This window comes from Triturus cristatus, chromosome 4_1 (genome assembly GCF_964204655.1).
Source record: "Triturus cristatus chromosome 4_1, aTriCri1.1, whole genome shotgun sequence".
In the NCBI taxonomy this organism is placed as follows: domain Eukaryota; kingdom Metazoa; phylum Chordata; class Amphibia; order Caudata; family Salamandridae; genus Triturus; species Triturus cristatus.
The window spans coordinates 356,541,002-356,564,313 of record NC_140585.1 but is presented as its reverse complement, the minus strand read 5'-3'; positions in this window follow the sequence as shown (position 1 = coordinate 356,564,313).

The window sequence follows — 23,312 nt, the reverse complement described above, 5'->3', positions numbered from 1 at the left end:
AAATATAACTGCTGAATTTCACTGGTTTTGTACAAGTAAAATCTGAGCCTAACTATAACGTCCTTGTAACCTTTAGTTTTATTAGTGAATTTCGATGTTTTCTTTTATTCCATTTCCTAACTATAACGTCCCTATAACCTTTGTTTTTCAGTGAATTTCTATGGTTTTTAAAGTAGTATTCTTGTTTGCAGAGTGGTGGGAAAAGGGGATGTGGCCTCCGACCAGCTTTCAGGAATCCCGCTGTGAAGGACTTACAGGAGGCACCAGGTGGGCTTCTTGGCCCCCACGGTCCCTCAGGAGTAAAGTTAACTTCATACCCCAATCAGTAGTGCACCATAAGCCACGTTTGCCGAGTGGTGTAGAAAGAGGATGTGGCCTCCAAAGACCTCTTGGCAATGCCGTTGTGTGGGTCTTACTGCAGGTAACAGGAGAGGTAGGCGTCCCCCCAGGACATCCTTGGTGGCCAACTACCCCTCCTGTTACCTCCAGTAAGCCCCACATAGCAGGATTGCTGAGAGTTTGTCGAAGGACACGCCCACTTTTTCCAACACTCTGCAAATGTGCCTCCTGATGCTCTACTAGTAGGGGGTTGAAGTCCCCTTGGCTAGTGAGGGTCCTTCGGGGCCAACTACCCCTCTGGTTATTTCTAGTCAGTCACAGCTAGATTGCCGAGTGGTCATCAGAGGCCACGCCCCCTTTCTCCACCACTCTGCAAACGCGCCTCCTGGGGCTCTACTGGATGGGGAACAAAATCCACTTTGGTCCGGAACCCCTCAGGAGTAAAGTGGAATTCATTCCCCAACCAGAAGAGCACCAAGAGATGCGTTTGCAGATTGGTGGAGAAAGGGGGCATGGTCTCCAAGTCCTCTCAGCAATCCCGCTGCCTGGGACTTAATGGAGGTAACAGGAGGGGTTCTTGGACCCCAAGGACACTCAGCATCCAAGAGGACTTCATCCCCCAACCACCACTGTGACAGGATTTGGATTTGCAGAGTGGTGGCGAAGGGGATATGGCCTTTGGCGAATTGCAAGAGGTTTTTTTCCTTCGATTTTTGTTTTTGAGGGCGGGGGACTGCATCGTGGAGCCCATCCCCCAGGGCCTGCCCCTTATTTCATTTATTTAAAAAAAAAAGAAAGAGGGACGATTTGGGCCATGGAGACCCCACCCCCCGGGGCCGAGCCTGTAGTGTGGGTGCCCTTGTCCCACCCAGGGCACCCACTTTGTAAAGGTTGGGGGACCGTGGAGGATCCTGAAGGCCCCCGCAGTCCCTGACGGCTCCTCGCCTCCTGCGGAAGCTGGCATTTCTTTTTGTACAGAGGGAACTGTTAACATGCAGCTCCCTCTGTACAAAAGCAAGTCTGCTACTCTTCTAGTAAGCGAGTGCATTTTCATTCCTTGCTTACTAGAAGCGGAGCAGTTTTTGCTATGGTTTGGAATGAGTGGTGCTCCCACCAAGCCATAGCAAACAGCAATGTACCGGGGGTGGGCACCCCAAGACAATGTTGGAGCTGGCCCTGGGGGGTGGTGGTTCCCAGGGTCGGGGGTCTACAACTGACCCCTTTTAGTATTGTGTTTGTGCCCTGTGGAGGTGGCGGTCCTTGGGGCTGTAGGGGAGGCCCTAGGGCCTCACCCACATTTTAGAAAAAAATAATGTATGTGTCACGGGAAGGTGGCGGTCTCTGGGGCAGCAGGGAAAGGGTCAAGCGGGCCCCCCGTATTTCTACTGTTTACTGCCCCGGGGAGGTGGCGGTCCCCAGGGCTTTGGATAAGCCTATGAGGGGGGCCCATGAGCCCTCCCTCCTTCATTACCTTCATGTCCCCGGGATTTGGCCCACCCGGGGGCTGTGAATAAAAAAAGCACGCAGTCTTTTTTTAAATTTTGCCAAAGGTCCAGCCGCGACTTGGGGGCAAAATTAAATAACAAAAATACTTTTTACCCCAGGTGGGGTCCCTGTGGAAGATATCGGGGGGGGGGGGGGGGGGGGGCAGGGTATTCCTACTCTGTTCCCTTTTCATAATTTTTTACTTTTTTTGAGGGACTTGGATTTAAGGTGAGTCCCAAGATGGCTGCCAACACTTCCTGGTTGTTGCAGCCAATCAAATTTTAGCAGGATCCGCAAGTCCACAGTAAGGACTCGCTTCCCCAGATATCTATATTTTTAAAACTTTAATATCGCTGAAACTACTAAACGGATTTACACCAAACCACAAAAAGCACTCTTTGTGGACCAACATCTAGCTTTCTGCCAAATTTGGTGTAATTTCGTTCAGGCTGTAGTCGTGTTCAAAAAATGAAAAATGCCCATAGATATAACATGGGGAAAATGTGTTTCGGGACCCCCCCTTTTTTCTCGGCCCACGTTTGACAGATTACCCCGAAACTTTCAACACAGCAGGCGAACCAAAAAAAGGAAGTTTTTGACATTTTCGTGAAAATTCGTCAAGCGGCGCCAAAGTTATTGGCAAAACAAAAAATGCTTTTGCTATGGAAACTTTGGTCCTAACTATGGTATTGCTGAGAGGTGCGAGGGTGCCCCGCCTCCTTTCTCCACCACTCTGCAAATGCGCCTCTCAGCGCACTGCTGGTGGGGGGGATGAGGTCTCCTTGGCTCCTGAGGGCCTCAGGACTAAACTGGGCTTTTTCCCCCAAGCAGCAGTGCGCCAGGAGGTGAGTTTGCAGGGTGATGAAGAAAGGGTGTGTGTGGCCTCTGACGACCTCTCAGCAATCCAGCTGTGTGGGCCCTACTGGAGGTAACAAGAGTGCTAATTGGCCCCCAAGGACCCAAAGAACGTTGCACACTCCAGGGACGATTTGCTCACACATATTATTTGTTACGCCACAAAAGATTCTAAAGTTGACATGTTTCGGCTCCCCAGCCTTTGTCAATGTCAGCGTTTTCACGTCATCACCCTACTTTAGATACAAAAATGTAACATGATTGGGCAGCAGTGTCACAACATGGAAACCAGTGATAGAGCTAATAATACATTGATGTAACCCAAATGCCAAATACCATGAGGAAGCTCTAAGGCAACTGGGAAACAGCCAATGTTATCAGCCAATAACATAAGAAGACTACAACAGTAGTATACAAACATTCTTTGATCTTATTGAATTTTGGAGGGACAAAGGGGTCTTTGACTATGATGAGTATCAATTTTTAAGGGTGGTGTCATGATTCTGCCACTTCAGATTCATGGTGCGCCTTGTCTGGCACCTGTTTACTGTTTTCTATTGTCTTTGCCAATGCTTTTTGTAACTTTGCCACTTGTCTGTGCCAATGCTTGTTGTAGACTATGATGTTATCTGTTTACTGTTTTCTATTGTTTTTGCCAATGATTGTTGTGACTTTGCCACTTGTCTGTGCCAATGCTTGTTGCACACTATGATGTTATCAAGGCCTTTTGTCTCTTCTCGGCTCCAGTAGTTTACCTGTGAGCTGGAATCAGTAAGCTAATAGGGACCACACCCTGTTCTAGAAGCTTCTTCCTGAGCCCTTTAAATAGGGGCCACACCCTGTTCTCATTGCTGGTTATTGAGAACCCTGAGCTTGAGCAGCAGGTGTTCCTGTTCTCCGATTGCTGAAAGAAGATTCAGGTTGCAGCAAGCTGTCAGGTCCTCGGTGAGGAGAAGCGCTAGAGGGGGCACATAAGTACGGTGTGAATGCCGAAAGGGGACTCAGAACTACATCTCCCATGCCACTGGGAGAAAGAACTACCGCTCCCACAATTCTAAGTGTACACAACAATAGGGCAACCCACTAAACCCCAAGGGATTGGGTATACTAACTAAACACAAGAATAAACCTTGAGGATTTATTTAACTTATTTTTATCAATTGGATCGTCACCGAAGTGAGCATTATTTCAAGGAACTCAGACAAGACCACAATTCATTCTTTTGTGTTCTTTTTATATCAAAAATAAATCTTTTTTTATAGTGTTTCAACACTTTTCATTAATCAAGTATAGAAACTTCATTAAATTTCAACATTGGCAACCAAAACCACTGTCTTGTTTCACAATTTAGGCAGTAGTCATTGACACTTTTACACAAATATGCACCTAACACAGTTGGTCATATGACATTAAACCAATTTACACATTTGTAATGTATGCAACACAACACATGAAAATTATTTTTGTTGAAGAAGTGTCACAGCGTCGACGTTTCGGTCTCTTAACCTTCAATTTCTGAGACCATCATCAGGACTCAAGTTGCACTTCGTATCTATCACAGAAATATACATAAATTACTAACATTTTTAATTATCTGAGCTTATCAATTATTATTGTCACTACACTGAAGGAAAACAGATGTCTCTCATTGAGACCACCCAATAAAAATAATAAACGTGTCAGTACACCTAGTGACCCAAAACACCAACTAAGTAACACCAAACATGTGCCGTGAAGTAAACTCTACAGTGTATAGTTTCAACCACAAATAATGTCTACCAAAAAGATGTCAAATAGCAACTACGTCTCCCTCTATCAGAAATAGATACACTTACTTAAACTTTCATGTGAAGCCTTAGGCTCACGTAATCCAATTTTCTATGAGAGTGCTCAATCTACAACAGAATCAAAAACAGAAAGGAGGTCCTAAGTCTCTTCACAGGACCTATTTCAGAAAGAAAGTCAGTAAACATGCTATCTGGCAGTACTCACATACAGCGACAACCTTCGTCTGCGCTTATGTACTCTGAAATAAAATAAACCGGGTCAAACAGAGATCAACACCTACTCTTCTGTGGAGGTTGTAGAGCCCTCCCCAGAAAGGCGCTTACTTCGTCTCCACCGAGTCTGCTCTCTTCGTACCGCTCGCCCAACAAATCCGAGAAGCCACGACCCCCACATGTAGGAATCATTTAAGCGTAAGCACCATCGCAAATCGCCTTGACTCAATGTTAAATGTGGCGGCCATCTTTGAACGGAGTCATCTACTCCGACATAGCAAGGTAAATTCAATATATCCTCGTATAGCCTCATAAACTTCTCTCTTTTAAATTGAATGAACAACACAAGTGTATACAAAATTAAGTGTATACGAAATTAATAACAGTCAAATACAAAACTTTTCACACGAAATGTTAAACATCACCATTTTAAGGTTAAGAGTAGTTGTAACAAGGATTTGGGCACCTGGATATCTAATAAGGCGCCAATCTATGGAGAAATCCTACTCGTATGTGATGTGACCTAGATTTAAAAATGTATAATATCGGCTATCAATAAATCGAGCCTACTAGTCAGGCACAACCATGTCCACGGGCACACGAAGTGTCCTAAATTTCACAAAGCATGACACAATTGGGAACATATCTCAATAGATAATGTTAACACGAAGGAACTAATTATGAGTAATGAGAGTATAAGCCATGGTCATATAGGTATATAGACTGGCGAACTCAATCCTGGCCTAGTAATTGATACACCATAAACTGCATAGTAGTCGGGGTTCAAACTCGTGACTCCAAATACAGCTACACTCATTCGTTATCTAGCAAAAGAGCCTGAGCACAGAAGTATATCGGAAATACAAAACAGAGGAATCTCCAAAATTTACAGGGTGGCTAAAGTTTGCCATTCAATATAAGAGTTCAATCCCTGCTCAACAGTTTTAGCTGACCAGATCCACCTGTTTTCCTTCATTGTAAGGAGACGATCAACATTTTGTCTGCGTTTAGTGTTTTTTACATTTTCTAACACAAACCACTTCATATCAAGAGGGGTGTGCCCCTTTTCCATGTAATGTTCCACCATGGGTGCTGTTGTAATCTTGCACCTAATACGAGATTGATGTTGAATTATACGTTTTTTCACTTCCTGTGTAGTTTTGCCAATATAATAAAGGGCACAGGGGCATTCTATACAGTAGATCACATTCCTAGTAAGACAGTTTGTATGCTGTCGTAATGCCCATTATTTTCCATTCAAGACACGGGATTTTACCACTGATGTTGTGGGGCAAGCTGCGCAATGTCCACAGGGATGGTGGCCCATTATGGGTGGAAGTCCCCATAAATTAGTCAAAGTGGTGGGAGCTGGTTCTTTATATGCCTTGACAAGGGAATCTTTAAGATTCCTTGCCCTTCTGAATGCAAAACGAGGTGTTGCCAACTGGGGTTCTACCTTTTGAATCAGATGCCAATTTTTGGTTACTATCTTCTTGATAGAATTGGATTCAGTTCCAAAAGTTGTAACACAAGTAATAACCTCTTGTGTGGATACCAATTTGTTCTTTGTTTCCAATAGTGCTTGTCGATCATAGTACCAAGCTCTTTTGAGAGAACGTTTGACCAGTCTATAAGGGTAGCCTCTCATCCCCAATTTGTACTGTAATATTTTGGCTTCTCTGAAATAATCCTCCCGTTTAGTACAGTTCCGTTTGATGCGAAGGAACTGTCCAAACGGGAGGTTATCTCGTAGGTTACGTGGGTGGTGACTGGAATACTTAAGCAATGTATTCCTTGCTGTCGGTTTAGTAAATAAACTAGTAGACAAGTTGCCGTCATCATTCCAGATTCGCAAATCCAGGAAATTGACTGCCTGTACATCATAGTCCATAGTAAATTTTAGGTGGTTATTCTGTTGGTTGATCCAGGACAGGAATTCGTGTAATCTGTCAACGGAACCCTCCCATATTAAGAATACGTCATCAATATAACGGAGATATTTTTTTATCTCTTTCTCAAAGGGGTTGTTATTATAGATCACCTTCTCTTCAAATGCGGCTACATATAGATTCGCTATATCCGGAGCAAAAATTGCGCCCATAGCGACTCCCTTCACTTGGACATAGAAATCGCCATTGAAAATGAAGTAGTTCTGTTCAAGTGCAATTCTTGCACATTTGACGATGAAATCTGACGGTACCTGGTGTGGGCGGGCTCTCTGTTCTAATACAGTATTAATCACCTCTAAGGCCTCACATTGGGGTATATTAGTGTACAAGCTTTCTATATCCATCGTCACGAGGATATTAAGATGTTTATCGAAAGCTTGTCCCTCCACGTCCACAATCACTTGTGTACTGTCTCTTGTGTAAGATTTTGTCAACACTACAAATGGTTTGATGAAGAAATCTGTATATTCGGCCAGAGGTTGTAAAATAGATTGACAGCCAGCCACAATAGGTCTTCCCGGGGTTTTTTTGTCATCTTTATGTATTTTAGGCAGCGTATAGAACGCTGGTATGGAAAAGTCATTTTTATTCAGGTAATCAAATTCCTTGGGACTCAACCAAAGGTTGTCACGTCCACTCTTTGTCAGATCCAGGATCTCTTTTCTGATCCTGTCGGTGGGGTCTCTTGCTAATTTCACGTAATGGGTGATGTTATTTAGTTGACTCAAAATTTCAGCATCATAATCAATTTTATCCTGTATAATGATGCTGCCGCCCTTATCCGCAGGTTTGATAATAATATCATCCCTGCCTGCAAGGGTTTTCAATGTAAGATGTTCGTCTTTTGTAAAATTATATTTTACATATTGTCTGTCTTTAAACATTTGGTCAATTTCCATCAATACTATGTTTTCAAAAGTGACTAATTCTTTGGGAATCAAATTAGTTGGTGGATAGAAAGTTGAGGGACAACGTAGACCTGTAACACTGTTCTGTGTAACAAAAGGAGTTTTACTGAACATATACTTCAAACGAATAGTTCTAAAAAATTTGTGTAATTCAATTTGTGTTACAAACATATCATTTCTATTAGTAGGAACATACGATAGCCCATGGCTAAGCAACTCGATCTCTTTGCTGCAGAGTTCATGTTTTGATAGATTAAATATGGGAACTACCTCCAAGTTCTGATGATTATGCTTACTCATTGTAGTTGAACTATCAGTTACCCTTGGCTCTACCATTCGTAATATGTGTTCCTGGTCTGTCGAAATCCCGGGGTGTATTGGTTCCTGAACCACCCTCTCCTGGTATTGCGTGTTCTGCCTCTTTGTGGGTGTGTGCCCCTTCCTAAAAAAGACGACGATGAAGTGGTCTGGTTTTGTCCTCTGCCGTATCTATAATTGGGAGTACCTCCACGGCTGTTATTCTCATCTGAACTGGAAGAACCAGTATCAGAGAACGTTGTGTGTTTAGGTACCCAATTAGATTGGTTAGGATTCTGTTGGAAAAAATCTTTTTTCAAAAATGGATAGGTCCGTTCTCTAGAGTAGTTCTTTATGTCTTTTTGCAATTTTTCTGTCTTTTTGAGTATATTATTTTTCTGAAAATCAGAAATAATAGTCTCTAGCTTTTGCAAAAATTCTCGAGCGTCCGTTACTGTAGTATCTTCTAGAATCTGTTTTTCCAAATCTGCTATCTCTGCTTTCAGCTTATCTATATGTTTTAAAGCTGTTTCTATGCTGAGAACCATCCAGCTTCGTGAGCATTTGTTTGAAACGAAGCTGAACCCTACTTTGAAGTCCTCATCATCCACAAAAATGACTGGAACATTCCGTACTTGTAACCCCACCGGGATTATATTATTATTCAAACAATCTAAGAGCGCTACGCGATTGGCTTACTTAAACTCCGCCCACCAGGAACGCGGGGCTTGCCACTCGGAACACTTCCTGGATTCCCTGAGGAATGGATCTAGCCGACGAGTAATTCACTCGTATGAAGAGACCGTCATTTGTCTACTATCGACGGAAACACCACCGGGCGTGTGGCCCGTTCTCAAGTACCTTTCCTTGTTGAAGCGCGTTGCGCTACCTGAGCCGCTTTGGGCGCCTGCGCCATTGACAGGCTGATCGCGGACCAGGAGCTCGTATCGGCTCCTCGTACCTTGCCCTTACAGCGCGTTGTCTGACGCGAAGCCTCTGCACTGCTGAGAACGCGGACACTACTATCGAGGACGAAGAGAGCGCGCCGGCTCTCCGTAACTTGTCCCACAGCGCGTTTGCTAGCGCTAAGCCTCCGCACTGCGGAGAACACTTGAATTACAAGAGCGAGGGTGAATACAGCGCCTTCTCCACGAGGACACTAGGGAGTTGCATGACGCAGGAGACACATTGCTCAGCTAAGCCTGTTACTTGGTGAGGTAACCAAGAAAGGAAAACAGGTTACGTATCCTGTCCCTGCCCTCTGGACTCTGCAACCCTGGAGATAAGTACATTCTCAGTATTACTAAAGACCGCCTAAGCCACTAGGCTTTCTGTTATGGTTTTGGACGTGACTGCTGTACAAAAGATTATAAGCCTGTTTCTGTAAGTGCGCTTTCCTTAGGAGTGCGGGGAGAGGGGAGGTGTGTACATAGAGTTCGCATGATGCATTGTGTGTTTATGTCTCACTTACAGGGTCTCTGGGGTGGAGCCTAGCGAGAGAAGGTCTATCTAGCGAGGACATCCCGTGCCAGCCTATACCAGCAGTAGATTATTTCGTTTTGGTTTCTTTGTCCCTTTTTTCCCTTTCCCCCGGAGGAGGTGTTATACGTGTCGTGTTTATTGAGCACGCATGGGTGTCACCCCTAAGGGGAGAGGGTTAATTAGCTACTCATCGTTCCCGCTGTACCCGGCTACAAGGTGTGTCCTGTCTCCCTCTACGTGATACAAGAAGACTTTTGTTTTCTTTTCCCAGGTTGTAGATCCTCTCTCAGCTACAGTCAGGTAGGATCGTTCCTTTCTTAACCAACAGCATGGTGCTGTTTTTGTTATTTTGCATTTTGAAAGAAAGTTGCATATCGCGCTGAAGTGCTTTTGAGAATCTACATGTTTGGTAATTTTGGCACTGTTGTACATCGCGCTGAAGCGCTCTTTAGTCATTTACATGTTTGGTAATTTTGGCAGTGTTTTACATGTTTGGTAATTTTGGCATTTTTGTATATCGCGCTGAAGCGCTCTTTGGTCATTTACATATTCGGTGATTTTGGCAACTTGGCACATCGCGCTGAAGCACTCTTTGGACATTTACATGTTGATGACTCTGGCAGTTTGAGCACATTGCGCTGAAAAGCTCTTGGGGGCATTTGCATACCTGATGACTTTGGCATTGTGTTACATCGCGCTGAAGCGCTTCCTGGACATTTGCATATTTTGAACTCTGATACATAGTGCTGAAGCACTCCCTTGGGAGTTTGAATATTAATCTTCCTCATTAGCATATGTAACGTGTTGTGTATTGCAAAAAGGTTGTTGGAAGTACCATTGTGATATTTAATAGTGGTTAAAGTACATTATTACGGAAACATTGTGTCTAAAAGCCAAGTGGCTCTTTATATGAATGTGTGGTTCGTTTTGAAACATGGTTGTTTAGCCATAACATTGTATCTTTGAGAATTATAGGAACAGAAATTGTCAGTGAAGCCCGAGAAGACGTACACATGCATGACCTGCTTTTCTTTTACAGGTATGTTTTCATTGCTCACCCCATGTTAAATATAGTCAAAGAGTTTACGAAGCACGGAAGGAAAGTTAATCAAGGACAACGTCTCGTTCCAGGTCTCCCTCCCCGCAGTACCCACCCTAATTCCCTTCCCCCTGTCTAGCCACTTTGATACTCAGTGCATTTAAGCTTGTGTCAAGGCTGCTGGAAGGTGAGCTTCTTGAGGGTACTGCTCCCGAGGAACCCAACGGAATTTTACCAGTTCTGACAGGTGGAACATCCAGTTGTTCCTACCTTTTATCATATACCCAAGATTCACATGAATGGGGAAGTCCCCCCCAGGATGTCCAATTGTGTCATCGAAGAGAGTCTTTTAGAGAGTGCCGCGATTTTTTAGACTTCTTCCTTTTTCCTTTTGTTAAGGATTTAACTTCTTATGTAAAAGATACCATTGACTTTTTGAGAATTATCCAAAGCATAGTGTGGGAGGATAATGTTTTACTTGTTACCCTTGACATCACAAGTCTTTATACATCTATATCAAACCAACAGGGCCTTCAGGCAGTGGACTTTTTCTGTGAAGGGAAACCATTGAAATTCCAGGAGCATAACATGATGATATGACAAATAATCTCCTTCTGCCTGAATAATAATATATTTCTGTTCTCAGGGCAGTACCGACAAAGGCAGGTGACCGTGATGGACACATGCTTCGCCCCCAGCTATGCAAATTTAGTTTAGGGCGGGTGGGAGAAGCACGTGGCCTGGGCAGATCCCAATGACTTCTGGGTGGACAAAGTGGCTCTGTGGGCTTGATGCATAGACAAACTGTTCACTGTCTGGAAGGGGTCTTGGGAAGAAACTGAGAAATATATTGAAACATTGAATGACAACAATTTAAATCTTCAGTTTACTAGCCACATTAGAGACACACAACTATCCTTTCTAGACCTATCTGTGTATGTGGAGGCCAATCAATTGCAAACAAGGCTGTATAGAAAACCAACAGCCAGCAATTCGATATTGCATGGCAGAAGTCAACACCCGCGAGGCCTCGTCAATAGTATCACATATGGGAACAATTACGCCTGAAGCGGAATTGTTCAACAACACAGACCTACATACAGGCGGAAAGGGAGGCCCTAGTCAGGTTTGAGAACAGGGGGTATTCCAAGAAGATCTTGAGAGAAGCGGCCAAGAAGGTACAAACTATGGATAGACGGAAAGTTTAATCCCAAACAGAAAGAGGAAGAAGAGAACTCTGTGACCAGATACATTTTGAATTTTTTGGCCCAGTCTAAGGAAAACTGACAAGTGGTCAAATGACACTGGAATATTTTGCAAACAGATCCCATGATTGGTCCTACAAGACCTCTGGCACCAAATATCACACACAGAAAGAGTACATCTCTGAAAGATCTACTCGTACACAGTCATTACACTGACAAGGTAACAGAGAAACCAAAGATTATTGAGTTTTTCCCCCAAGTACTAGATGTAAGGCATGAAGAGGCAGCAGAAAGATAAAGGCATATGAGGCCCCCGGTAGGAAGCATATAAAACAGATCACAAAGCTCCTCAATTGTAATTCAATCTTTGTTCTACTGTCTGGTGTGCCTTTGCGACAGGAGATACATAGACAGCAAGGTTAATCCAGTAAAGAAAAGAGTGGTGGAGCTTATGTGGACCATAACAAACAAAGGTAGAATGTAACCAATGGCCAGTACTTTCTCTATTGAGCACAATAGTGATAGCAAGCTATTGCTTTTTTTTTATAGATCAAGTTCCCGCAATGAGAAAGGTGGGGACAGGGTCAGGGCAATGTTACAACTAGAGTCCCGGTACATCATAGAGATGAGAACCAGAGCCCGTGGAGACAACAGCGATGAGGAGTTGTGGACACACATTGGGTGGTTACACACTATTTAGAGCCCAGTCACTTTTTCAGCACTTTTAACCATGAATATTATTATTTCACTTATCCACTTTATAGTTAGACAGGGACACCTTGGAAGGAGTCTCCCCAGGGAGCCTAGGCCCACTCAGGGCTTGATGGCCTACTTTTGAACATACATTCCAGACCAGATAATCATCCCATAAAGGGCCTCATAGGTATTCATTGGTAATACAATCTGTGGTTGCCATCTGGCAAATCTGTTAATCATCAGATAGGTTTCAAACTGAGATCTTGTTCTACAATTTACAGGGCGGCTGGCTGTCATTGCGAACTAGCATATTATGATTGGGCATCTCCACCACATGGTCATTCTAATCATGAACCAAAATTCTTCGACTGAGCATTTATGTATTTATTTAATTGAATATGTATAGATTTTTTACTCATTTTTTAACAATAATGCATATATTTTTTGACCTCGTATTTATAATACGTGATGAAATGTGATATAAGCGATCCATTGTGTTACGTCATTATACTAGTTTAAAATGGCCGCCCTGGTAGCTAGTGTTACACCGATGTATTACTGGCTCCAACATTAGTTTCCATGCTGTGACACTGCCACCCAATCATATTACATTTTGTATTTAAAGTGGGTGAGGACTTGAAAACACTGACACTGACAAAGGGGCCGAAACATGTCTGTCAGTTTTGTAATCTTTTGTGGCGTAACAAATAATATTAATTTGCAAATTGGTCCTGGAGTGCACAACGTTCTTTGGTGAAAACGCACAGTATGCGAGTCCGCCCTCGTGTAGCTGTGGCATCCCCACATTGAAACCGGCAGCATTTGGTTGGAAATATAGAAACAAATATATATATATATATGTATATATATATATATATTACCTACTGGCGGTCGCCAGTAGGTAGTTATAGTTAGGACCCTGTTTCCATAGGAAAACCGCAACATTCTATTTGGAATAACTTTGGCGCCGGTCGACGAATCCTCGCGAAATTTTCAAAACTAATGGGGCGCTACGCTCCGCTCCTACCCTGAAAGTCTCGGGGGGATTCGTCAAGCGGGGGCTGAGATAAAAGGGGGGTCCCAAAACGCGTTTTTCCCATGCATTTTTCCATAGGACCTTTAGACACAGCTACAGCCCGAACGGCTGAACAGAGTTCCTTGAAATTTGGCAGAGAGGTAGTCTACAGGTCAAGGAAGTGCCTTTTGTAGGTTTGGTGTAAATCTGTTCAGTAGATTCTGAGAAAATAGCCTTTAAATCAATATATATATCTGAGCCAGCTTACGGTGCGCTTACGGTGCGCTTACCGTACGCGTACGGTGACGTGCACGAGCGCGATTCTGATTGGCTGTTAGATCTTAGTAAACATTCGAATCGGTCGAAACCAGGAAGCGGCGGCCGCCATTTTGTGTGTTTCACTCAGAAAAAAAAGGGTGATAACTTGAAAAGGGGGCAAGGAAGAGAGTTACAGACCCCCTAACATTTGAAAGGGGGTCAAAGAAGGACAGAAAAGTACAAAAAAAACATTTATTAATTTTTTAAAAAAATCGCGGGGTACGCGTACGGTAAGCTCACCGTACGCGTACGGTAAAAAAAAAATAAAAAATGAAATGAAATGCAGATTTAAGTGTTTAGATATTAGGGGGCTCTAAAAAGAGCCGTTGTGTTTATTAAGTGATTTTTTAGTGGTACCTACAAGTAAGTACCGATGCAGAGTCTAAGGTTCAAGAGGAAGACTCTGTTCCCTTCATCAGTGAAGTGTACACCATCTCCTCTATAAATGTCTTGCATGTCGTAACACAAGTTGTTGTGGTAAATGGAACCCATACCATAGTCACGGAGGAAAGCAGAAACAGATTTGTTGACGTGCTTTCTTGCTTTGTCAATCTGTGGACAAAAATGATTGGACCAGTTCCATTTTTGCCTTTGGCATATGTTAGAAAACACAAAGGCAGTTTTAGGGAAAAGTGAAAACAGTTGTGCAAAGGTCTCCTTCATAAGCATTTCCAGACCTACCCCAGTCAAAGTGCCTAGGTCATTGCCACCACAGTGCACTATTATGAGGTCAGGGTGTTGGATTTGCATGAAGGATTTCACCAATGGCATTAATTGGTGCCACTTTAACCCTCTCTGACCAATCCATTTAATGTCTACATTTGGCAAAGCAAGGTCTCTCACCATACCTGTTTTCTCTGCAAACTTTTCACTCCAGAAGACATAGCTGTGCCCTACAATCCACACTGTGAACATCTTCCAAGGAGATCTGGATGCACTCAGGAGGTGTATTTCAGTAGAATGGGAAAATGAAATGAAAGACAGTTTGGAAATGGAGGCATACATATTTTTTTAAAATAAAATGAACTCATTGGCTGTTTCATACCATTCTACACTAAAAACTAGGCTGTGTGTGTCAATTTATAGAAGCATGATTTGTATTGGTACAGAAAAATGTGTTACCAAAGAACATTAGTATGGATTTGCTGTTAGGTTAGAAAAGTCAAGCACTCTTGCTCATTGAAAATGAAACATTGTGTGGTGAACTTCTGACCTGACTGTAGACAGCAGTGTTCCATGAGCTGTTGCTATGGTAGCAGGCAGAAGTCAAGTTGGGGGAAGGGTACTAGGCTGAAGTCAAGTTGGGGGAAGGGTACTTTTTGAAAAGGGTTGGTTTTCAACCAATAGAAATGTGTGATTACATTTGAAAAAAAGGGGGAAGCACTGAGATTTGAACCTAACATGTATATGTGTGGAAAAAGAGAGGGAAACTTTGCCATTATCTGGTTCTGCTGAGAGGAGAGAGGTGTACAGAACAGAGATCCTGGCTCTGATAATCTGCTGTTTGAGTGCCACATTTCTTTCACAACTAACTAATTTTAAAGGTGAGTTAAGAGTTTGAGAGGGGATGTATATGGTAAATTAAGAAATGAATAATAGCATTGGAATTCCTTTTGTTGAAGTTGTGTTTATCATTTTGTGTTTTGGGAGAAATTTAAATGTGAGGAACATGTAAAATAATATGGACTATGTTTTCACCATAAATTAAGGTGTACTGGTATAAATAAGGAATACTTTTAGGGTTTGAGGTTCCAGTCAGTAATGCAAATACATTCAGCATCACTAAGGCTGGTTGCCCTTGCTGGAGTGTAGTCAGTCACCCAGGTTACACATGTTGCTGGTCTCAGAAAGCTGTCTCTGTGTGCAAAGAGGAATTACAGGCAGAGATTTATTGCGTATTGCTCTGGTGATTTTACATTTGCATTAGATGGAAAGGGGGAGCTATTTTTTTATGCAGAAGCAGACTCTTAGCACACAGCCAGCTGCTTATCCTGTGGAATCATGCACAGTATTCACAACCGAGTGGGGTTTGAGGTTGCAGTCAGTAATGCAAATACATTCAGCATCACTAAGGCTGGTTGCCCTTGCTAGAGTGTAGTCAGTCACCCAGGTTACACATGTTTCTGGTCTGAAAAAGCTGTTTGGACATGTGCTTTTTTAAGAATATGAAAAGTGGATTGAAAAAGTGTCAGACTGTAAAAGTACTTATCACTTGCCAAAAAAAAAGAGTAGTAAGTGTGCTTTCAAATTGGCAAAGAAATTTCGTTTTCTGACTAATATAAAAACATGACTCTGTGTGCAAAGAGGAATTACAGGCAGAGATTTATTGCGTATTGCTCTGGTAATTTTACAGTTGCATTAGATGGAAAGGGGGAGCTATTTTTATTATGCAGAAGCAGACTCTTAGCACACAGCCAGCTGCTTATCCTGTGGAATCATGCACAGTATTCACAACCGAGTGGGGTTTGAGGTTGCAGTCAGTAATGCAAATACATTCAGCATCACTAAGGCTGGTTGCCCTTGCTGAAGTGTAGTCAGTCACCCAGGTTACACATGTTGCTGGTCTCAAAAAGCTGTTTGGACATGTGCTTTTTTGAGAATCTGAAAAGTGGATTCAAAATGTGTCAGACTTTAAAAGTACTTATCACTTGCCAAAAAAAAGAGTAGTAAGTGTGCTTTCAAATTGGCAAAGAAATTTCGTTTTCTGACTAATATGAAAACATGACTCTGTGTGCAAAGAGGAATTACAGGCAGAGATTTATTGCGTATTGCTCTGGTAATTTTACAGTTGCATTAGTAGGAAAGGGGGAGCTATTTTTTTGTGCAGAAGCAGACTCTTAGCACACAGCCAGCTGCTTATCCTGTGGAATCATGCACAGTATTCACAACCGAGTGGGGTTTGAGGTTGCAGTCAGTAATACAAATACATTCTGGTTCACTAAGGCTGGTTGCCCTTGCTGGAGTGTAGTCAGTCACCCAGGTTACACATGTTGGTGGTCTCAAAAAGCTGTTTGGACATGTGCTTTTTTAAGAATCTGAAAAGTGGATTCAAAATGTGTCAGACTTTAAAAGTACTTATCAATTGGCAAAAAAAAAAGAGTAGTAAGTGTGCTTTCAAATTGGCAAAGAAATTTCGTTTTCTGACTAATATGAAAACATGACTCTGTGTGCAAAGAGGAATTACAGGCAGAGATTTATTGCGTATTGCTCTGGTAATTTTACAGTTGCATAGGTAGGAAAGGGGGAACTATTTTTTTTATGCAGAAGCAGACTCTTAGCACACAGCCAGCTGCTTATCCTGTGGAATCATGCACAGTATTCACAACCGAGTGGGGTTTGAGGTTGCAGTCAGTAATGCAAATACATTCAGCATCACTAAGGCTGGTTGCCCTTGCTGGAGTGTAGTCAGTCACCCAGGTTATACATGTTGCTGGTCTCAAAAAGGTGTTTGGACATGTGCTTTTTTGAGAATCTGAAAAGTGGATTAGAAATGTGTCAGACTGTAAAAGTACTTATCACTTGCCAAAAAAAAGAGTAGTAAGTGTGCTTTCAAATTGGCAAAGAAATTTCGTTTTCTGACTAATATGAAAACATGACTCTGTGTGCAAAGAGGAATTACAGGCAGAGATTTATTGCGTATTGCTCTGGTAATTTTACAGTTGCATTAGTAGGAAAGGGGGAACTATTTTTTTTGTGCAGAAGCAGACTCTTAGCACACAGCCAGCTGCTTATCCTGTGGAATCATGCACAGTATTCACAACCGAGTGGGGTTTGAGGTTGCAGTCAGTAATGCAAATACATTCAGCATCACTAAGGCTGGTTGCCCTTGCTGGAGTGTAGTCAGTCACCCAGGTTACACATGTTGCTGGTCTCAAAAAGCTGTTTGGACATGTGCTTTTTTGAGAATCTGAAAAGTGGATTAGAAATGTGTCAGATTGTAAAAGTACTTATCACTTGCCAAAAAAAAGAGTAGTAAGTGTGCTTTCAAATTGGCAAAGAAATTTCGTTTTCTGACTAATATGAAAACATGACTCTGTGTGCAAAGAGGAATTACAGGCAGAGATTTATTGCGTATTGCTCTGGTAATTTTACAGTTGCATTAGTAGGAAAGGGGGAGCTATTTTTTTGTGCAGAAGCAGACTCTTAGCACACAGCCAGCTGCTTATCCTGTGGAATCATGCACAGTATTCACAACCGAGTGGGGTTTGAGGTTGCAGTCAGTAATGCAAATACATTCAGCATTACTAAGGCTGGTTGCCCTTGCTGGAGTGTAGTCAGTCACCCAGGTTACACATGTTGCTGGTCTCAAAAAGCTGTTTGGACATGTGCTTTTTTGAGAATCTGAAAAGTGGATTAGAAATGTGTCAGATTGTAAAAGTACTTATCACTTGCCAAAAAAAAGAGTAGTAAGTGTGCTTTCAAATTGGCAAAGAAATTTTGTTTTCTGACTAATATGAAAACATGACTCTGCGTGCAAAGAGGAATTACAGGCAGAGATTTATTGCGTATTGCTCTGGTAATTTTACAGTTGCATTAGTAGGAAAGGGGGAACTATTTTTTTTATGCAGAAGCAGATTCTTAGCACACAGCCAGCTGCTTATCCTGTGGAATCATGCACAGTATTCACAACCGAGTGGGGTTTGAGGTTGCAGTTAGTAATGCAAATACATTCAGCATCACTAAGGCTGGTTGCCCTTGCTGGAGTGTAGTCAGTCACCCAGGTTATAGATGTTTCTGGTCTGAAAAAGCTGTTTGGACATGTGCTTTTTTGAGAATCTGAAAAGTGGATTAGAAATGTGTCAGATTGTAAAAGTACTTATCACTTGCCAAAAAAGCAGTAGGAAGTGTGCTTTCCAATTGGCAAAGAAATTTCGTTTTTTGCCTAATTTCAAACCATGACTCTGTGTGCACACAGGAATTGTTTTTAGATATTTAATTTGTGAAGGTGTTATTGTGATTTTCACTTGTAGGAAAGGGGTACTTAGTATTTTAAGATTTGAAAAGATCATAAAAAATGTAGTAATATATTTAAATAAAATAAAGAATTTTTTTTTAGTTTTTTTCAGGTATTGCTGAAGAGCAGTGAACAAAATTTAAGATGCCTACAAAATCCAGACTAAGGAGAAACCACAAAAAAAAACTATATTTGAAGACAACTGGAGGACCTAAGTTAGCTGGAGATGCTCATGTTGGGAGAGAAAGTCTTCTGGTAAGACAAAAGATTTTTTAAAGAACATCTTCAAAAAAAGGAAAAATGTACAAAATGTCTGTACTGGAAAGAATGTTTTAAATAGAAAAGAACAGGAACAAATTGAGCATTTAGTTAATGCAAATATACCTTCAGAAACAATAAAGATTAATTTAAACAGAAAAACAGCGTTTAAAGAGATACGTAGAAAAATGTTTCAGAGAAGAGTTATGTCCAATTTGATAAAGGATGTGAAGAAATATAAGCAAAAGGCTAAATTTTATAAGAGAAAAAAAGAAATTGAAGCCATTGCAGCTAAGGCATTAGAATTAAAAAGGAAACTATTCATTTTAATTTTGAATAGGATGCGTACATTAGATAAAATGGTTAATGTACTGAAATCACAAACCAAAAGGAAAAGAGAAGTGAAAAGAACAAACTTTTGTAAAGTGTTTTTAGGAGAATGGATGCATAGTTCAAGTAGTGAACCTTTTTTTAATGAAGAGAGTTATTTTCAAAGTAATAGTTTGCTGCATGCAGTTGACACCAGAGGTCGTGCTTACGAAGTGAAAAATGGTTGTATAATGGAGAAGGAGAAAATGGTTCCAAGAGATGAGGTACAAGTGATGGCGGATGAGGCTATGGGGAGACGTCCTAAAGCCCCAGTGTACACTTGGAATTGTAGTAGTATTTGCACTGTGCGTCAGGAATCTATTGATAAATTTCGTGAGTTTCTAAGAGAATATAGTAAAAAAAGTGTAAAACAGAAGATTAAGGTGCTTCAAAGTCTAGATCCATGCAGAGTGAGAGAGAATACTGGTTTGCAGGGTCATTCTCTGGCTTGTCTATCTAGAAAAGTGTGTAAAAGTGTTTTTCATCATTTTAGGATGCTGGCTGTTCATCATACTGAAATGAGAAAGTTTGTGAGACGGTTGTATTTTGCTAAAAGTCCAGCAATAAAGTTAGATGAATTGAATAGGGCTCTGTTCCGTGGATCGGTATCAGATGTAGAGAAGGTTATTGATGAAATTCAGTTTTGTTACTTTGGTCCTGAACAAGACAGTGCAGAAAAGGACACAGTAAATGAGGAAGAAGTGGAAGAGAATGTAGATCCCTCTGTAAGTAAGACATTTAATGATCACATAACAAAATTTGCAATAATCTCTAATGAAAGACCAAATATTACTTGTATTTGTTGCCGCAGAACTCATTATAGAAAACAAACCAGGTATGTTGATCTCTACAGAAAAAGTGAAAATGAAGATAATTATAAGTGGAAGGATTTTGCCACATATATATTTCTTGAAAATTGTTTTGAATTGGGTGAAGATCAGCGTATTTGTAAATACTGTTACAACAAATTAGAAGAAAATAGAATGCCGACCAGAGCTGTACATAATAATTTAGAATTGGATGCTATTCCTGCCGAACTTTCTGAATTAAATACATATGAGTCTATACTTATTCAATGTGTTCATCCGTTCCAGACCATAGTGCGTATGGAGACCAAAAACTGGTAAATTACCTCCTTCAGATTTAGTAAGAGGTTTAAAAGGAAGAGTGGTGTATTTGCCCTTGGTTTTGAAAAAAAATATGGAAACTATTAATGCAGATACTTTGGAAACTGAACCATTAGTTATTCTGGTTAATGGTGTACCTACAAAGAATAAGAAGATTTGGCAGGAGCTGGTAGACATACGGAAAGTACAAAGAGCAAATTTGTATTTGAAAAGGAATAACAAATGGTATGAATCAATTTATATAGAAGAAGAAGAAGATTTACAAGAAGACACAGAAACACCAACTGGACAAATTGAAAAAGTGGACAAGTCAAAGGAAGAAGAAGTTTATGAACATTTTAGCATACATCCTCTTCATTCAAAAGAAGTTATGGGAGACAATATTGATCTGTTTCAGATGAAGAAAGCAAAAGGAACTCCTGTGAGTGTATGGGAGGAAAGCTTGGAAGCTCGATGTTTTCCCCAGCTGTTTCCTACAGGAAAAGGAGGACGATACGATGAACGTCCAGAACAGATTCCAGCTTCTGAGTATCGGACTACAAGACTATATGCAGAAGATCCAAGATTTCGACAAAGTATTCCTTATTTATTCCATCTTTTATTTGAAAGCGACTTGTCTGCATTATCATATGCAGTAAATCACATGTTAAAAAGTGGAGTACATTTACAAAATGTGTCTGCTAAGGATTTTATGGAGAAAGTGCAGCACCGAGATGATCATTTGGAAACACAACTGATCAATCTGATGGCTTGTCAGCGTGGGACAAATGAATATTGGTACCGACGCCATGGTGAATTAAAATGCATGTTACGAAATTTAGGAACACCAACATGGTTCCTTACTCTAAGCTGTGCTGAGTACGCTTGGGATGATTTACTGGATTTTCTACGAGAGGCAAATTCAAACATTAAAAACATCGAATACAAGACAGCTGGAGAACTGTGCTCATTGGATCCGGTTAATGTTTGCAGATATTTCAATCAGGGGCGGCTGGTGACATTTGAAAGTGGTGGGGCGTAAAATTATTGCCGTACTGCAGTATGGCGAGCGAGCATAGCGAGCGAGCCTGAACAACTTAAGTGGGGTTCGGGAGGGGTATTACCCTGAGAAAAATTTGAAAATAAGAGTGGACAAATGGTGCATTTTCATGCAAACTTGAGGAAGCAGGAAGGTTAATAAAGCACTACGATTGAAATATTTATCATTTAAGAAATTGCCAATTTTTATGAGTTATAGAGGACAATCTTTGTGTATTTTACCAGCAGAGTGCCCACTATTTTACTAACTGGCCTGTCAGCACTAAAATGAGTTTCTTCCCGAAACCGCTTTTCAATAAAGAAACTTCACTCTGTTCTTGTTTTACTCAGAAGATCCATCAGCGCTCTGGTCTGTTTTAATGCAATTTCTAAACCATTTTAATATGCAAAGTGGGAGTTTCCCAATATTTATCTTATTTCATGGTTATATCGGCTTTATTCAATTCACAATAAAGGGTCACTCAAAGTCTCACACATATGGCCTTAAAATGTCACACATAAGCAAACACAATCACTGGAAATGTCACACATAAGCAAACTGGAAACTTGGCAGCTATGAGCAGGCAAGGGGGGGCTTCAAGAGAAAGACGGAGAGAAAGAGAGGGGGGTAGAGAGAAGACCATCGGAGAGAGAGAGAATGAATGGATGGAGAGAGAGAGGCAGTTTGAAGGTCCTTGATATGTTCTTCCCTCTCACAGAGGGCACTGGTCCATTGCCAAGTGGAAGCACCGAAACTAGTGAAGAGTACAGTAAGTGCACCTTCAGGGAATGTAGCGTTCAGCGATACTTCGTGCGTGTCTTTGTGTACAGTTAGATACGAGTTTGTTACTCAGGAAACTGAAATCAAACCATTCATGCGTGCAGCTCATAGAAACAATCTGCCGTATCGTGAAGAATAATAAAACGAGCAACACCTATATAATTAAAATTCCACTAAACGAATCCTGAACAAAAGACAAGATAAGACCACAATTAAACTCCACAACGTCGGGCTGCCCATGGTAGTGGCTGAGGAGTTTCCTGTGCTCCAGGAAGCGCTAGGTATGGCTGCTGCTGTCTGTGGAAATGGAGTGCAGGCAGAAAGTAACTAGTGAGTGGGTGAAGGGAGAAAACGCCAAAAGGTCAAGAGCGCAGAAGAAGCGCTCTTCCTGAGTGCCAGTCTGCCACATTTCCTGCCATTATGGCCGCCCGAGGCACTGTGGGCACGGTTTCTGCAAGTCAGTAAAGACATTATTACGACTATTTACTCAGCACGGACATACCCAACTATTTGCTTAATATATAGCATTGCACTTGTCATAAAAACCACTTGCGCTTTGAATCGGTCAGTGGACATCCAAGCATTCAGCAAAGCACAAATATAAATAAATCAATAATATTGCACACTTCTGTTTGCGTATACACGAACACGTACACTGATACATTTCTGTGTGCTCTACTTACACATGGATAGCTATGTAAGTGGTACACTTGCTGCTGAGATGTGTGATGGTCTGTCGTTCACAACTTCGAACCTGGGCATGGTCGACTGAGCCTTCCACTCACGTGTGGTCTATAAATTGAGTATCATTAAGTTGGCCAATAATAATATGTTTTATAGCGCTTTGGTGTGGTAGAAAAGCGACACGAAGAGCTGTATAAATGATTTTAAATTCATTAATCCAGAGATGTTTATTGATATGCCTTTACACACCTCTCTCCACGCAACCGTTCACATACCTCAGGTATATTGCCACAGTATACAAGCATGCATCGTTTTGTTGTGCAATTTTACATGGCGTTCCAATCCATGCATACAGAAACCCTGTGACGTTACAGAGTTGTCAGGAAAGCCCGCACTGTAGCAATTAGAGCGAGGGAGGGAGATGCCACTGGCTAGCATATGTAACATAAAATCTTTAAAATGTTGTCTATGAGCAGAATCTTCAATCAAAGTCAAAGACGCCATAAATACCTATGAAAGACAATAGTATGATGG